At 40.3% G+C, this 12036-nt stretch overlaps 1 pseudogene; it reads right to left on the bottom strand.

Moving 5' to 3' along the window:
- The window catches only part of LOC129629030 (interferon-induced very large GTPase 1-like), a 57899-nt pseudogene extending 51626 nt beyond the window's left edge, over positions 1–6273 (bottom strand).
- Between the last annotated feature and the right edge of the window lie 5763 nt (positions 6274–12036).

Here is a 12036-nt window from a genome sequence, read left to right as displayed (position 1 = left end):
GAACCAATAGTCCAGAAGCTTTGAGAGGGGTCTATGAATGCAGGAAAGATTACATCAAAGAGAGCATTAGTTGAGGCTCCTCTCACATTTGGTGATGTCCCTTTCCATTTCTACAGAGTGTAGAAGCTATGTGGTCAGACCTTCCTCATCTTCAAAGATTGTCACCTTCAAATTAAGACTCTATAATCCATTCTTGTGTTCTTCCCTCTGGTCCCTAAGGAAGAGGCATCCCTAACCTCTTTGCAATACTAACTCTGTCCTCTAAGTCCTGCTGCTACTCCCCTCCCGTTGGGCTTTTTCTTTTTTTTCTTTATCTTGGGTCTAAAATATCTTGAATTTTTTACTTCTGTGGTTGCTTCACTTTGGATAAGAAAACACACATCTTCCCATTTTGCTTAAATATAGAGTGGATCTTGCCTTCTTCATGAGCTTTTCTTTATATTTCTTTTATTGCCAGATTTCTCTAAAAGGAATTTCAAATTTAGCACTTCTGGCTCAGTAAATGTTTGTTGATGAAATAAATTGCTGAATGCATCCTATCCACTTTATTATTTAGTTTCACTTCTGCCCTCATCTTTTTCTAGAAAAAGTTCTCTAGAAGCCTGATATTCACATTCTAATTATCCAGTCCAGGGAGCCTTTCCAGCTTTCTATCCTTTTGAATCTGGGAGCTCCTCTTTGTTGACCATCTCTCCTCTCTTGTACCCATCATGATAATGTGTCATAGAGTAAATGAGATTATACAAGTACTGCTGATTGGAAGTTTGGTAAAGATTTTTTAAACGTCAGCATTTATTTCACACATATTTATTGAGGGCTTGCAGCATGCTGGGAAATGCTTTAGGTACTGTGTATTGACTAATGAATAAGGTGGGTTAGCTCCCCACCTCTAGTGTTTACCTCTACAGAGGGAAGCAGACCATAAACTTCAAAATATTTGAAGAAGGAAAATAATTTCAGGTTAAGTGTTAGCAAAGAAACAATCAGATAATTGGATGGAGAGTAACCTGAGACTGCTTTTGATCATGTAGTTAGAGAACACGTGTTCAAGGACTCTGCTGCTAATTGTGAGCTGCTTTAGGCTCTTTATGCAGTGTCTAGCCTTTTCCAGTTTCTATCAAATATCATGGTGTCACTGGTGATCTAAAGGAAAAGAAAATAGTAATTTGAAAAGATCCTCCCCATGCCTGGTTCATTCCAGCATTATTTACAATAACCAAAGTTCAAAGCAACATAAATGTCCATTGATGGATGGATGGATAAAGAAAGTGTGGTACATTTCTAATGGAATATTACTCAGCAAAAAAGAGAGAGAGAGAGAGAGAGAGAGAGAGAGAGAGAGAGAGATCCTGCCATTTGTGACAACATGGTTTGACCTTTAGGGCTTTATGTTAAGTAAAATGTCAGACAAAGATAAAAACCATATGATCTCACTTACATATGGAAGCTAAAACAAAACATAACATAACCAAAAACAAGCTAAATGATACAGAGAACAGATGGGTGGTTGCCAGAGATTGGGGGAGAAGGACGGAAAATGGGTGAAGGTGGTACAAAGGCTGAAATTTCCAGTTATAAAAGGAATGAGTCCTGGGAATGTTATGTGCAGCATGATGACAATAGCTGATAATACACTATTGTGATTTGAAAGTTGCTAAGAAGACCTCAGCATTTTTCATCATAAGGAAAATAAACTATAACTGTGTGGTGATGGATTTTACTAGGCTTGCTATGGGTTATCATTTTGTAATATATACACATATGGAATCATGTCACACAGTTTAACTAATATTATATGTGAATTATATCTCAATAAAAAAGAATAAAGTAACAAAATGTTAGCTTGCTTCTTAAACTCTACCTCCTATTGTAGATTTTACTATTTCTGTAGCTCCTTTTTGGACTTGGATTTATGGTGTTGAATGGCCTATCCAGTTAGAAACTTATTTTGAATCCCTAACTCTGGCCCTTTGGGGGTATTATTCCATTTTGATGGGCAAATGGTGATGTGGGCACCTTTTATTTCTTGGAAGCCATTTTTTCTACTTCTCCACCTAAACTATGTCCCTGTTAGTTACCTACTAAATGCCGGGCATAGGTTGCACTATTTGATTGCTCTGTACAAGAAGCTCATGAATCTGTATCTCTATCCTTGTATGGTCCACCTTTCACAGTGCATCCTGAAACTCATACTTGTTTACAAAACTCGAAGAGTCCTCATTGGTTTATGATATGATCAAATTACTTGTCCCCAGCATTCAATCCCCCTCACAATGTGGCAACAATCAACCCAGTCACCATTTTTTTCTTTGAAGTGAAGTGAAGTGAAATGAAGTCGCTCAGTTGTGTCTGACTGTTTGTGACCCCATGGACTGTAGCCTACCAGGCTCCTCTGTCCATGGGATTATCCAGCAAGAGTACTAGAGTGGGTTGCCATTTCCCTCTCCAGAGGATCTTCCCGACCCAGGGATTGAATCCGGGTCTCCAGCATTGTAGGCAGACACTTTACCATCTGAACCTTCTGTTATATTACTTCTCGCCTATGGCTTGGTTTCCTGGCTGCAAGGCAGGTGGCATCTTAGCTCCCCCACTGGGTATCAAACCTCAAAAAGCGAAATCTTAACCTCGGGACTGCCAGGGAAGTCCCAACCCAGTTCTTTTTACAACCACTCTTTTTCCTTTTCTGAACTTCCAGTTCACTTTCTTCCCATAAAAGCTGTACTCTGTCATCTTTCCTCAGTTTCATAGTTTTTTAACCCCGTTTGTTGAGGTGGAGCATAATATGCCACCTCCAAATCTGCCACTTTGACATGTGGATTGTTCTGAGCAGAAGGCAATTAAGACCCAGGAGACTCAGGAAAAGCTTTTTTACCTCTCCTTGAACTGCCTAAAAGAATTATATAGAGGACCTGTACCAGAAAGTCTTGGAGAAGGAAATGGCAACCCACTTCAGTATTCTTGCCTGGAGAACTCCATGGACAGAGGAGCCCGGTGGGCTACAGTCCGTGGGGTAGCAAAGAGTTGGAGTGACTGAGCGACTAACACTGTACCAGAAAGAGCTATTACCAGAGACAGCTTTTTAATAGAAAGACTTATTTGCATGGCATCGCAAACATTTGCTTACCAATCATTTACTCTTTCCATCTTCTGAATTGTCTCCCTCCTCTTTGAAGCCCCAGACCCCTACTGCCTTCTCCTTAGCTTGAGATGGTATATATGCCTCAATTGCCAGACCATCTTTGAGTCTTGGTGGGGATTCTGTAAGTATGTAATCAAACTTAACTTTGTCCTGTTAATCTGTTTGATATCAATTCAAATATTAGATCAGCAAAATATTATATTAGATGAGCATTTCCCAAGACACTATACTCCTAACCCAATTCTCCTTATTTGTGAAGCCTTCCTTTATTCTTCCAGGTCCAGTTAGTTCCCCTCTTCCCTGTATTTACCATAGCACCCCTTACTTACATGAGTCATAATAAAGTTAAACTTTTCATGAGTCCTTTGCTCTTGGAAAGCAGTGATGGTTAAAAGAACTCCATGCAACCTTTTGTGCTCTGAGAATTAACTTATTGCAAAGAGCCCCCTTTTAGCATAAGACTTATGTAAGACTCATTTGTGTGTTCCCGTATTACTTATAAGGAGGCCAGACACAGACCCCTTTTTTAAAAATAAACTGCTTTTCTTTCTCTCTTTCTTTATTGCTATACAGTAGATCTTTCTTGGTTACTTATTTTAAATATACCATCAGACAAAGACCCTTAAAATTCCATTCTTTGCCTCGTGAAGCTTTCACTGAGCTGTTTGTCCCCCTGATCAGTTGGAGTGTTTGAAACTAAACATTAATTAAGCTTCTCTTCTTTTTAGCCCCCTTAAGGTTGACCCATCCTCGTTCTGATCCAGCCTACAAACCCTCCTTAATGATCCCTCCTAAGAATAAAAATATTTCCTTTTATACACACCCTCTACTCTGTGTTCTTTCTAGCCTGTTGACCCTTCCCTACAAAAGAAAATTCCTTTCTGCCTGTCCTTTGAGATGCTTGCAGTTCTGTTTGAATTGTTTTCTCTATTACAATAGTCTCTTTCCCTTTATTGCAATAATCCTTTCAAATGAAGTCTCTTTTTATGTCAGTGTAGACTCATTTTTGACAATAGAAATTACCAAATTGCAAAAAAAAAAAAAAAAAGAAATTACCAAATTATTTGTCTCTTTTGATAATGTACTCCCTTTCCCTCAGATTTGGAGCTGTTTATTGGAACAATGAGAATGTTAGATTCATATTTGTGTTCTCATCATGTCTTAACCTGCCTTGATCTCTGACTGTCCCTATTCCCGTTTCCATCAATTTCTGTTTTTATTTTAGTCTCTGAGTATGTTGTTGTATCTCTCTGTCTACCTATTTCTCTCTTTTCCTTCACTTACCTGTCTCCTGGAGGCCAAGCTCCTGTCTTCAGTTTGCTCCAGAGAGATGAGTGAGAAAGCAGAGCAGGTTCCTTCCCTGAGTCTGGCAGTTTGCTTATTGAAATCTCCAGCCTAGACCTCAGCTCCTTCTGTGGTAAAAGGGCAAGCAGGAAGTGAAAAACTGGTTTCACTTTTGTGTTTTTTTCCCCTTTTAAAAGATCAGCTGATTTAAAGGAATACTACTCATTTATTTATTCTTTCATTCATTCATTTATAATTGTGATTTATATTTATTTATATAATTGTGATTAGATAATTGTGATTTGTAATTGTGTTCACATTGTGATTCCTGGGTGTTAAGGTTATTGTAAATGGAAGACTAATGTTGGGGGGAGCGGTGTGTGTGCATGTTTCTTTAGGGTGGCCTGGGGTGAGCACCAGATAAAGAACATGGGAGAAGCAGGATAGGGACCGAATTTCAGAAAAGAGACAAGGGCACGATAGAATGTCTTCTTCAGGGAGCTTAGGTTAACTGCTTTACTTCTAGGTGCATGATTGATTTGAAAATTAACAAAGTTTCAAAAGTGTATTAGCTGATGTGGATGATTCAACACTAACATGAGCTAAATTCTTAAAAGCATACTGTGTTTTTATAGTGAGAAAGAGAATTTTACTGTTCTCTAATTTTATATTAGAGCTTTTGTAATAGTTTAGTTGCTAAGTCGTGTCCGACTTTTGCAACCCCATGGACTGTAGCCTGCCAGGCTTCTCTGTCCATGGGATTCTCCAGGCAAGAATACTGGAGTGGGTTACCATTTCCTTCTCCAGGGGATCTTCCCAACCAAAGAATTGAACCCAGGTCTCCTGCATTGCAGATGGATTCTTTGACTGAGCTACAAGGGAAGCAGAACTTTTCAGTAATGTTAAAAATCTGTTTTCCCTTACAACATCTCATGTAAAGCATTTTGTTTCAGTGATTATTATCTTACCCCATGATTTAATTCATTATAATTTTGCTTGTAAACAGTACTGCCTGCTCCATTGTTCCTCTGTTTCAAGCTGTGTATGTCTGCACATGTCTTCTTGAAGGAGAACCTCATGCTCAGTTTTCCCAGGACCTCTAGGAATGCTGCCCATGTCATCTCATATTTCCCCTTTCCACTCCCAGTGCACCTGTCCATCTCCCCTACACGGGCCTGTACTGAGCTGTCTGTGCATCTCTCAGAGCACCGACTCCACCTGCGATGCTCCCGTCACAGGGTGCTGCTCTGTAACTGCTGCTTGTCTTCCTCATTTCTCCCATCCCCCAACCTCAAACATCCCACCTCCCTTTGTTCCTCCCAGTTGTGGGGGATCTGTCTTATTCATCTTTGTATCCCACACATAGTGCATGAACCATAGAGATGAGCAGAATGTCATGATTGAATAAGAAAATGATTGGTCTGTCTGAGCCTGTTTCTTCAGTTTTATGTGAGAATATTAACAGCTATTTCAGTGAGTGACATGAGACACAAAGAAGGTATAAGAAGGGCTGGAATGGTACCCTTCCAATAAGACTTCCCTTTTCCTACTTTTAGAATAGGAATGGAAGTGTTTTCTAGTAGGCCAGAGTTTACATGTCAGCCATGAGTTTGAGTCCAGGGTGCAGCAGTTCCTAGCTATATTTGCTTATGCGTGTGGAGAGGGTGACCTAAGGAATGAGGAGCAGTCGAGGGGTGGAATGGATTTGTGTCAGTAGCACCATCCACTCGCAGAATATTAATGAGGATAAAATGAGGTAGGTTAATCTCACCCAGTGCTTGGCCTGAAGTAGACGTCCACGTATGAATTCTTTTCCCCAGCACACGATTTGTTCGATGATCAAATCTGTCAGAACAAGAAATATCAAGGGACGTGTCTTTAGTAGCGGAGTTCCCTCTACTGTTCAATCTGCACCTCTGAGTATTTCTGTGTAAGTGCGTGTTCTTGCGTTCCTGTGCTGGGCTTTGTGTCAGTGCCCGTGTCTTCTCTATTGCTATGCTTTGGGTCTAGAGATCATAGAATCTGATGCACCTCAGATTCTCTCACAGAGTGAGTAAACTTTCTGTACATGGTAAGATTTCAGTAAATGTATAAATTAGTGGAGTAAAAGCAATCCCTTAGAATAAAACCAGATTTGAAACCAAGTTTATTTCACCACACATTTACCTCCCATTACTCCATGTCAATGCCCAATACAGAAAACAGACTTTAGCTTTCTTTTTCACTTTTCTCTCAATTCCAGGAAATGTTTGTTTTTAACATGAACTTCGGTTCAATGACTGCTGCTGCTGCTGCTAAGTCGCTTCAGTCGTGTCCGACTCTGTGTGACCCCATAGATGGGAGCCCACCAGGCTCCCCCGTCCCTGGGATTCTGCAGGCAAGAACACTGGAGTGGGTTTCCATTTCCGTCTCCAGTGCGTGAAAGTGAAAAGTGAAAGTGAAGTCGCTCAGTCATGCCGACTCTTAGCGACCCCATGGATTGCAGCCTACCAGGCTCCTCCGTCCATGGGATTTTCCATCCAAGAGTACTGGAGTGGGTTGCCATTGCCTTCTCTGCAGTTCAATGACTAGTGAGTGTTTTTTGAAACATGTTTTCTCCAGGCTTTTTTGTTTCTTTTTTTATTGCCAGTTTTTAACTTAAGTTCTCTTTGAAAAATTATAGCTTTATTCTGAATAAACTGAGGAAAAAGGAAATCACCCAGTCCTCCACAGGGATACTAGAGAGAGCCGAGTACCCTGGGCTGGAACTAGGGTGAGGCAAGAGAAGAGTTTAGGGTGTAAGGGAACTTGAGAGTGAGAGAGATTTAAATTTTGTCGTCTGGGTGCCTCACTTGCTTCACCCTAATTTCAGCCCTTCTTTTAGCTTCAGCTAAAAATCCTGGCATGATCCATCTCTAAGCCATTGATTACAGAGAAAAGGGCAGCTGAGATCACTGGGTCTCTCTTGTCTGACATTTCCCCCTGATTCTTTCCTTCTAATTGGCTCTTCTTTGACTAAGAGTAGATGTCCGTTAAGGGACTCTGTTGGCTTCTTCTGAAATCAAGTGGGTGATACATGACAGCAAAAAAAAAAGGGTGGTGGTATTTTTCTTTTTCCCCTTTTATTTCTTTTGGCTAGTCAAATAATTAAAATGACATAAGACATTCACAGTAGAAAATAAGTTGAATACATATGTTTGGAGAATGAACATAGGCATGAGAAATTTGAAAGATAGTAAGGCAAGGCGAGGTATATTTATAAATCATACTGGACCAAGGAGAAAGAGGTAGGAGTCTGGGACTTCAAAGGGAAGTAAAGTAATTCACAGGAAAACATAGAGATTTAATGTTTGTTAAACAAATGTTCGCTGGTCAATCTAGAGAGAATAGGACACAGAGAGGACTGCGATCAAACTGGCCTTGCTAAGTTCCTCCGTGTTTAGCACACCTAGTTCATAGTTTACTATAGTTACATATAGTGTTGTATAGTTCTCTTTAGTGGTATCTCCCTCCTGGAACAGGCTCTGTATTCTGTTCTCTTAGGCAGTTAGGTAGAAGTTCAAAGTTTATGAGTCTTTTGGAACTTCCTTACCTTCAGGTTGAAATAATCTACACACCCAAGTGGCACATGTTGGGTCACCTGCACTGTATCCCATTAAAAGAGAGGAAGAAGAGGAGGAAAAAATCAGACAACCTAGATGTTTTAGAAAAAAACCAAACAGTTTTCCTTTGTTTCAACACCAGATGTGTGTGGGGCTTTCCCCACAACAAGCAATTCTGCAGCACTAGCTGGTGTCTTACAATTTAACTTGATTCTGACACTATGTATCTTTCTGAATTACTGTCAGGTCCCACAGTTTAAGGGCTCAGTCCCAGGAGACTGCCACTGGCTTCACATGTCAATTTCAGGCAGTAGATCCCCAGATTACCCTCAAGTTCTGTACGACTTGGCTATAAATCAGAAGTTCCTGAAAGCTGCCTCTTCAGGTTTGATGTACTTCCTAGAGCAACTTCTAAAACTCAGGGAAGACTTATGTTTACTAGTTGAGTAAAGAATGTGATAAAGGATATAGATGAACAGACAGATGAAGAGATACATAGTTTGAGGTCTGGTGGGTTCTGTCCCTGTGGAGTAGGGGTCCATCCCTCTCTTGGTATATGTGGATATGTTCACCAAACTGAAAGCCCTTCAAACCCCATGCTATTGGGATTTTATGTAGGCTTTCTCACATAGGATTCATCTATTTTAAAGTTAATTTCCAGGCCCTCTCTGGAGAATGCGAAGTGAGGCCTGAAAATACGAAACTTCTAATCATGGCTTTGTCTTTTTGGTGACCATCTCCCATCCAGGGACACAACCAGTGTTGCCTCATTAGAAGAAAAGTGGTTCTACCATTCTTGCTACTTAAGAATTTATAAGCATTTCAAGAACCTGTTTTATGAACTGGGACAAAGATTAGCTATATATTTCTCATTATAAATAACAATATTACACAGGGAAAGACACAGAGGCATCAGATCCTGCCTTCAGTGGACTTCTCCCCCTACCTCTCAGGGCAGTGCCAAGCTGCAATCAGTAGGGCTTTGCTAGCCCTAGGTAGAGGTAGAAAGGAAGAGCGTCCTTTTCTGTAAACCCTGAGATTTTCTGCTTTTGCTGTCTGACCCTACTTCCAGTCTACTCCCTTTAGAAAACATGAATTTCTAAGCAAATATTTAGGTGGCATTATCCTTGCAGATGACAGGGATGTAAAAATTTGGGCTGATTTGTCAAGTTTAGGGATGGCTATCTGTACTAGTCTCCTTAAAGTTATGTATTTACATGGAAAGTGGACCTGTACTCCATTGTTGTTACTTTCTAATTATGCAACCTTTGGTCACACATTTAATCTTTCTTAGTTTTTCAGTAACTAAGTTGGACCCTATAGGGCTTTCCCTAAACCAAACTGCCCACTCTGCCATGTGCTCCATCTGCCTCTTTGTAGAAAAGCTTTAGTCTCCCAGGTGTCTCTTGAATCACAAAAGACTGACTCAAGACTTGATTTAAAGACTGAATTTGTAGTAACAAAGAATAGCAGCTGGGCCAGGAGAACTGGTAACAATTTAAACAACAGATCAGCCATATAGGAGTCACAGGATCTTTAGTTTCTTCCCGAAGTACATTGATAATGGTGTCTGGTACAACTTATTGAGTTGTGTTGCAAATACTATAAAGCCTCCACCAGATATAAGAAGTTAACTGCATTGTGACTATGAGAACATGGCCCCAGACTGATTGGAGTCTGAGGATTGATGGTATTAACCCCTATGACACCAACTTGTTATATCACCATCAACCAATCAGAGAATTATACACAAGCTGATCACACACCTCTGATTCTCTCCCTCACTGTGCCTTAAAAAAAAAAAAAAAAAAAAGCCTTTTCTGAAATCTACTGGGGAATCTGGACCTTTTGAGCCCATATGACTCCTTGTATGGCTCTCTAATAAATGCAGCATGTTTCATAGCTCAGCTGGTGAAGAATCTGCCTGCAGTGTGGGAGACCCTGGTTTGATTCCTGGGTAGGGAAGATGCCCATGAGAAGGGATAGACTACCCACTCCAGTATTCTTTGGCTTCCCTGGTGGCTCATCTAGTAAAGAAACAGCCTGCAATGTGGGAGACCTGGGTTCAATTTCTGGATTGGGAAGATCCCCTGGAGAAATGAACAGCTATCCACTCCAGTATTCTGGCCTAGAGAATTCCTTGGGTATAGTCTGCAAAGAGTCAGATAGGACTGAGTGACTTTCCCTTTCACTTTCTTTCACCAAAACTTGGTGTCAGTAGATTGGCTTTACATGTGCTAATGGACTCAAGTTATTAAATGTTCAGTAACATTTCTTTTTGCGAATTTTCATTATGTTGATGAAATGAGAATTCCAGGGCTTAACCTGAGGTAGGGGCTCAAAATATTAGTTCTTTCCATCTCTTCTTCCTATTTAAGTTCTGCTTAAAGGAATCTCCAGTGTAAACTCCATCTCAGTCTCAGATGGGGATACTGAAACTGATTATGCAAAACTGAAGGTGTCTCAGACAGTAAAGAATCCACTTGCAGTGCAGGAGTCCTGAGTTCCATCCCTGGGCCAGGAAGATCCCTGGAGAAGGGAATGGCTACCTACTCCAGTATTCTTGCCTGGAGAATTCCATGGACAAAGGAGCCTGGCAGGCTACAGGCCATGGGGTTGCAGAGTTGGACATGACTGAGCAACTAACTTTCACTTTCACTGTGTGAAACAAAAGATGGAATTCAAGGATGCTTCCATCACCAAGCCAAGTGGAGAACATACTATGTCTTTCTGGACATTAGGAAAGGTTTTATAATTGATAATATTGAATACTTTAGAATCCAGGGTAAATATTCATCAATATGAATCTAGAAGAGCAAATGTAGAAAATTTACACTTGTTGGGGATATAGAGTGGCCCCCATTTCAGAAGAACCTGAGGGATTTTCAGAATAGCCAGGAAGAATGCAAATGTCAGGAGCTTAATTTAGAGTGTCCACCATGGAAGTGGTAAGAATGAACTTAGGGAAGATCTCCTAGTAATATGGGAGCAGTCGTGGATTTTGCTGGCTCTGAAAGGGATTTGGTTGCATTCTGGTACCACTCATGAATATTGAAAACTTTAGAAGAGATTACAAATTACTAAAGGTATCTCTCAGGTTTGGGGTCAGATATGAAGGGGAAGCAGATCCAGATTTTTTGCTAATTTGGTCAAATAGAGACGGAGTTGACATAATTTGAGATACCATTTTAGGGGAATATTTCTGAACCCTCAATCTGATTATCACAGACATGTTAGAATATATGCTTTATTGAGTCCTAAAACATGTGCTGCTTCAGTTCGTCCAGGATCTAGTAGTTACTAACTATATTTAGGTGTGGGGGGCTACCTAAGTAAGAAAGAGTCCAATGGTGGAATGATTTTCCAGCAGTACTAGCTACCTCACATAACATTAATGAGGATAAATGAGAAAGGTCAGTCCCACCCAGTGCTTGACCTGAAGCTGGTATTCAACTATGAATTCTTTTCTCCCCCAGCACATAATTTGTTTGGAGGTCAAATGTGTCTGAACAAGAGATACCAAATAGAGTGTCTTCAGCTGCAGTGTTCCTTCAGTGTTTATTTTGAATCTGAGTATTTCTATATGAGTGGAGGGTTTTTTTTGTTTGTTTGTTTTTGTATCGGTGCCTGTGTCTTCTCTATTGCTCTGCTGTGGAGAGATCATAGAGTCTTTGTCTGATGTACCTTAGATTCTCACAACGTAAGCACATTTTCTATATGTGATAAGATTTCAGGAAATGATAAATTAACTAGGGGGTAAGGCAATCCCATGAACTCAAAATCAGATTCACAAACAAGTTTATTTCACCACATAGCTGCTGCTTGTTACTCAGGTCCACTCCCAATGCTGAGAACAGACTTTTGGTTTCATTTCTCAGTCTGATGTCAAAGTCCCAGAAATGTTTGTAACATAAATGTTTGTTAAGTGATTAGTAAAGGATTTGAGGAGCACTGTGTCAGGAATGAGAATGAATATACATTTCTTATTATAAATCACAATATCACACCAGGGAAAGACACAGAGGCATCAGA

Source organism: Bubalus kerabau, chromosome 15, assembly GCF_029407905.1.
Source record: "Bubalus kerabau isolate K-KA32 ecotype Philippines breed swamp buffalo chromosome 15, PCC_UOA_SB_1v2, whole genome shotgun sequence".
Classification (NCBI taxonomy): domain Eukaryota; kingdom Metazoa; phylum Chordata; class Mammalia; order Artiodactyla; family Bovidae; genus Bubalus; species Bubalus kerabau.
The sequence above is the reverse complement of the archived record's forward strand: the minus strand, read 5'-3'. Positions and strand labels throughout refer to the sequence as shown.